The following is a 6856-nucleotide window of genomic DNA, read 5'->3' on the forward strand; positions in this document are numbered from 1 at the left end:
TGACAAAATTTTTCATGATTTGAGGCTTCTTAACACCCCATCTATGGTAAGAAAGATGTTAGAAGAAAATCAGATTCACATGGAAAGAGCAACACATCTAAAATTCAAATCTCTATCTGAAAAAAAGAAAACTATAATTCCAAATACCCACTTTCAGTTCATGAAGAAAGACTAAAGATCACATTGAAATCCATTGCTCTCCCCGAGGACCTGAAATTCCAAACTCCCAACCTCAAATTCAAGAAAAAAAGAACAAAAGAACAAAGATAAATTCAAATATCTCTCTGAAAATCTATAAAACCCTTCACCAACTGTTCTATACAACAGCAACTGTTCAACTAAACCCTTCATACCCCAACAACTGTTCCACACACTTTAAAAATCTGCTACCATTGTTCTGTACAGCAACAGCATTAAGATATATTTAAACAACAACGGTGAGTGAAGGGCCAGTGAATAATCATACATTTTGACCTGTGTTTGGACAGAGATGCTAAAAAAGATTATTTTCTGTTGATCTGAAGAGGCTAGTGAATAATCAGATATGATGCATCATGTGTTCATGAATCTGTAGCTCCACCATTTTGCAATCTTGGATTAGCATGCATAGATGATGCCTGCAACCTTCTCAATTCCTAAGAAAGTTGGTGGGAGATGAGCTAGCCAGAATGGGCTTGAAGGACCTGTGAAATATTCATGTGCATAATAGTTCTCTATGACGCTATGTATAGGTAATAGAAAAAGAAATTTTGGAAGTAAAAACCTTCAAAAGAGTAAAACTTGTCTCTAGATAAAGATTCATGATAGAGCTGGAATGTTGGAAAGGATTGGTAGATGCATCATTTGTTGCTGCAGAAGGTATTTCTTTTAAGAACTTGAGGCAATCCTGGGAAAAAAAGAAAGAAAGACGTCCATGAGTGGACTCTTAAACATTTTCATGTTCAAGAAGCTTTAAGAGAAAAAAAAATGCAGCATATATTGAGGACAAGTTCATTCATACAATGGCAATGAAATAAAGCATGTGAATCACCTTGAAAAAAGTATCCTTGTATGTGCACAGAAGTTTTGAATCAAGCTTATATTTTTGTTTAAATGGACCACACCACATGAAACAGATAAAATGTTCTACGGTTGAAAATTTCTTGGGGGGCACAAAAGTTTTGAATCAAGCTTATATTTTTGTTTAAATGGACCACACCACATGAAACAGATAAAATGTACTACGGTTGAAAATTTCTTAGGGGGCACAGAAGTTTTGGATCAAGCTTATATTCTTGTTTTCCATTCATCCATGTCTGTATGATCTTATGAACAGGTTGGATGACAAATAAACATCACTGTGGGGTCTAGCAATCCAATTTCCTTAAAATGTCATGTCCACATTCAATTGGAAAAGTCAAACTGCATGTGCAAGATTTTCCAGAGGTGAACTTTGGGAACAAATTCATGATGGTGCGACCAGTGAATGGTCAGGTCACAGAAATGTGAAGGCCAACGGCACCATTGCTAGCAAAACCAAAAACACCTTTTTGTTCGGCCAAACATCATCTCTATCCTTGTAAATTCATCAGAAATTGGGTCAAGTAAAAAGAATTGATGTATTTTTTAAACAGTTAAGATTTATCCTTCAAACTTCATCAGGTTTGAGAAATCAAGTTCTATTTTCAACTATTCTCATCCGAGGAAAACATCAAGATTCATGCATTCCGTGTGAAAGCTGACTCCAAATGGCTGGGACAAGGCTACTACTATGATGACAACATGCCTTTACAGTGTATCCTTCTCTTCTGATCGATAAGCTAAAGCAGAAACATTTCAATGCAATATCACAATGTCGCAGAGTCAGATCCATTTATCTGCTGCTACTGGGGCCAACTAAGAGTCTGCACCAAGACAGTGACAAGAAAGGAATGCTAATAATAGTTCATTTATGACCAGAAGACGCTTGTTTTTTGTCCAGTTATGATAGAATTTCATTGTTAGGAAATGAATGAATGACCAGCCAAGTTTTCAAAGAAATCAAAGTTAGATTATGCTGCATTTGGACTAAAATACCCAAGAAAAATTTATCAACAGATAGCTAATCCCATGATATACTACATAAGAAAAGCGTTCAAGAAACGAGGGAATGGAGACTTACTGCAATACATCGACAACACGACCACGGTCCATTAAGAACTCCCGTAGCTGCAACAGAGCATCAAGACGATCAGACAATGCTATGAATTATATTAGTCTTTGTTGCTCGTAGTTGTCACCTTTATCATTACCTTCGCATTCTCCTCTGCTTCCTGCTGAAGTTTCTTTGACTCTTGGACCACCCTTTCCATGATGAGTTCTTATTCAACAAAAGAAAAAAGAAAAAGATTCCTCCTTTTCACGCTTCTCTTGTTCAGCTGCTACCATTTCTGCCTCTGCAGCAGCCAGTTGGGCTGGGAGATCTCGGCACATCTGGTATAAAATGCAAGATAAGGTTAGAGAAGAGGTGAGGTCTGAAAATATTAATATCTTTCTATCAAAACAGTGGGTGCCATTTGAAACAATTGATACTATCAAACATAGCCGTGTAATGCTGCATCAAACAGGTCAAGCTACTGATCGGTTTGCTCATGTTCTAACCCAGTATGCTATCGAACAGGAATTGTAAGTCTCAAAAAAAAAAAATCCTATTTTCCACAGAATAAAATTCCAAACTCTGCTTACAGCTGGAAATACAGAGTTCTGAAGAGCTCTTTTTGCCTGAATCTCCTATAGTTAGGTTGGAAAAAACAAAGATTTTTAGCTACAAAACTTCAAAATAGAGAAATTCAAGAAAGTAATCTGATCTATGACTTCTCATTTCCCATTGCTGCATACAACCAAAAGAGTAAGACCAATATTAAAATCAATATAAAGAAGGCTAAGAAGCTGTCCTCATTGGTAGGCAGATTTGCGACAATTAAAAAGCTCATAAAGAAGGCTGAGAAGTGTTCTGCATGCTTACTTTGAATAAATGCAACCTGTTCTGGAAGCCATGTGTCGAGTGTAGCAGATCGTACCTACAGCACATAGCCAATACTTTCATTTTTAGACCTAGCAAGGATACAAAGCTAACCAGTAAATAGCTGTGTACAAAAGGGATGTGTACACAACTTACCTTCATAGGCTTTCAATTTTGGAACAATGATTTGTTTGGGGCTGCAAATTCCTGTAACCATATCAAATTTCAGGATCTTCGACAAACAACGTAACTAGCAAAAAATAAATAAATCTCACGGGCCTGCCACACGTATAAAAACATATTCTTAGGTCTGAGGGCCATAGACACTTCTGTCTAACCTGAAAGCCATCATTAGTGACAGATTCGTTTTGCTGCAAATATATATAAGCCATCATTAGTGACAAGTTCTCAATCAGGTAGCTACACATTCCATAGAATTTCAAGGGATGAAATGTGCAAGACATTTTGGATTTTGGGCCTCAAGGAATCTCCATTTTTTGGTTTTTACCTATGTATAGAAGGATATGGGATAATCTCTCATCGTCCCTTTCCAAGAAGGAGAAGAAGAAGAACTGACAGGTCAGTGGTTAACTTCAGAGAATCGGTATTCTCTTTTTGTCAAGATATTAAAAAAAAAAAAAAAAAAAAAAAAACCAGATTCAAAGAATACAGAAGGGTTAAGGGTGTTTTTAGACTGAAAGATAAAGGATCCCAGAAGCCAAGTGTTTCTGTTTCATGTTCTTCAAACACCAGAAACAAGCCATAAGACCATCGAAATCTTCATGATTCAGAGTTTCAAGGCATAAGAATAGAGATGGACCTTTTTAATATCCTCTAATAGAAGGGTTTTTGTAAACAGTGACAAGGGATGAAAAGGTGAGGATTCTGGGTAAAACGACGAGGAATAAGAAGACTATTTGCACTGACCGGTAGCCTCAGCAAAGGATCAGAATGACAAGAAGACGATGAATTATGTTTCATTCTACCTGTCCAAACTCTCTCTTAGATGCTTCATTTTTATTTTGTAATTTTTGGTCTAGCCAATTGAGCTGAACATGACCCCCACGAACCACAATGCCCTAGATGATGTTCAAAAAATTATGGCTTAATTGTCCGAATACATGAGCTTGTTGTCAATGCAGGCATCATTGAAGGAGGGTAACTTCTAGCTAAAAAGGATGATAAACTAACAGACATGGGTGACTGTGCAGTTTAGGTGTACATGTGTGTGTGCACATGCACAATGTGTATTGAATACATGTGCAGTTACAGTACAATTTTTTTAGAGGTGTGCAGGAACAGAACAATGCACATAATAGAGATTAAGAGGTTCCACAACTGGTAAACAAGAGTGAGAAGTGATGGGAATATCTGTTCAAGATTGTGGGCTGCAAATAAAGGGAACTGATAGATATAATGGCACACAGCAACATTTCACAGCAATCTTCAAAAAGCATCTAACCTGAATGGAAGTCAAACAGTGAGCTGCTCTGATTGCCCTTGATGTAAGCACCGACCCAAAGCTATAGATCCAAAAAGAATAGAAAAATATCATGGAGAGAACATTGAGGTGATTTGAACATGTAAGTGATAATATTGAGATGATTTTAGTGTATAGGCAAGTGAGAGGTTTAGCCTTACGTTGCCTTCTCAAGAGAATAGATGCGCAGCTCATACATGACTTGGTACATGCGCCTCGATCAAGGTTTGCCACTTACGGACTAGCGATCTTAATTTGTCGGTTGTAAAATCCTGTAGGACTGATCCTCATCAGCCTGAAGGTCAGCCAAGGAACACTCAAACACTCAGTGTTTGAGACTTTCATACTGCAAGTTACAGACATTAAAATAAATGTGAGGCTTGTGACTTTAAACAGACATTAAAAATACGGTAATAATGTCTTCATACTGCACTTCTAGCAGCAAATATTCAGCATACAATTTGCTCCTTAGATTTCCACCATTGGAAACTCATTTTCTAACTTTAAATAGTATCATTTTCAATACGGCCAAGCGTGTCAACACATTTAATAAGTTGTCCTTCATATTCCAGTAATTCGTAAATAATATGAAATTACTGTGCTCCATACTCAGAAAATGCTCCAGCTCCCTTAGATCACTATAAGTTACTGTGCTCCTAGTATAACCAAAGAAAAAGATCCAAATACAACTTCACCTTGAACTGCAGGGTACTGTTGATAGCATCACTTATCAGCTCCCAGTTTGGACCCATATCATGCATGAGGACAACAAGTGCCTGAAATAAGAAAATTTTAGTTAGGGAGTTCTCAATTGTCCTTGCAATTAGATTTCATATTTATTCTATTTACACGGGTTTCAATTTCTCAAAATCATTAAAATGACCAAACAGAATTTTCAAAAACAGAGTGTCTCCATAAACATCATAATCCACTGAATGTAAAATCATAAGATACAACATGAATGAACTTATAGGCCAATGATCCTGTTAAGTTCCATGCGTACCTCTAAGAATTGTAAGGCCATATGCCAACATATGCGAGCAAATCTGCCAGCCTGCAAGCAAAAATAAACTCAAAAGCTATAACAGCTTCAAAAAATGAAAAAAAAATAATGATAAAACTCACCTTGAAGCCCTTCCCCCTCCTCCTTTACCCGGGCTTGGGACCGGCAATGCAAGGAGTTGCATTGGCGGAGTTAAAAAAGGGCTTAAGCTCCATTTGGTTTGAGATAAATTTACATTCATAAACACCAATGTAATGACCAAATGGAGCCTAAGACTATAAATATATTCAAATATATAGTGCAAAATTCAAGCAGACTGTAAATATCGATGAACTATAGAGTACGAAAAAAAAAACAAGCCAAACATCATGTAGAGTAACTACTTAGGCCAAACATCATATAGAGTAACGACTTAAGCCAAAAAACAGCATCATGTAAGCCCCAACCAAAACCCACTTAAGCCAAATTACTATATGTTCAATTATATAATACTATATTTGTTCAAATTATAGGAATCTCATTGATTGCTTCCCCCATTGCACAAGTGATCCCGGACCGGCCTCTCTAAGTGTAGATGCGAATCCATCTTCTTTCCACAAAGGAGCACCAGGGTGTATAATCTCAGTTAGGATAACAACAAAAGCTCCCTTTGCTAATGGCTCACAATGGACAACTGCATTTGGACTAACTTCGTGTACTTGACCATGAGCAACAACACCACGTAAGCCCCAACCAAGCAATTCGCATTTCTTACCAATATATATGTATCCGGCTACATGTACACATATAAAATGGCGTTAGTATTGTTAGCATTTATAATATAATTGTAAGCTTATTACATTAGCGAAATTATAATTGTATACCGATGATCCCTGAGTAGATTTAGCCACTGGTGGTGATGGGAGGTTTTGACCAAACTATGCCTCTTGATGCATACCCACCCAGGACTTTATATCAATCAATGATTTCTTTATCTCTAATATCTCCTACGGTAGGCCTTCTTTTTCTTTTGCCATATTATATAGCTTTGAACGGGCAGGGGTTGACTTCTTCAATCCTGTTTTGCTTATCGAGCAACCCAGACCACGCATTCGTCCTCTACTATCAGAACCAACCAATTGTAAAACATTACAAATCAAGTTATTAGGAAATTCATAATTACCGTGAAACTTAAGTAATTTTAAAACTTTATTAGTACCTGTGTAAGGGCATCATCAACGCCGGTCATCTTAGAAGTAGGATTGCTACTATAAAGCTCATCTAGTTTTTGCTGTGACAAAATTAATACAAATAAACGTAAAATAATTTAAAGTTATATAATGACATTTCATAATGGTACTAGTTATTGGTAAGAGGGGTGCACTTACAACAAGGTCAGGATACTGGACGACTT

At 36.9% G+C, this 6856-nt stretch overlaps 1 long non-coding RNA gene across 1 annotated transcript; it reads right to left on the reverse strand.

Annotated features, from left to right (window-relative positions):
- Positions 1-725: 725 nt before the first annotated feature.
- Positions 726-2340, reverse strand: LOC131233330 (uncharacterized). The gene is made up of 3 exons (XR_009165176.1): positions 2259-2340; positions 2141-2187; positions 726-886 (listed from the first exon to the last, which is right to left on the reverse strand). It is a non-coding gene; the product is annotated as an uncharacterized LOC131233330 (long non-coding RNA).
- Positions 2341-6856: the final 4516 nt, after the last annotated feature.

Source organism: Magnolia sinica, chromosome 18, assembly GCF_029962835.1.
Source record: "Magnolia sinica isolate HGM2019 chromosome 18, MsV1, whole genome shotgun sequence".
NCBI classification, from domain to species: Eukaryota; Viridiplantae; Streptophyta; class Magnoliopsida; order Magnoliales; family Magnoliaceae; genus Magnolia; species Magnolia sinica.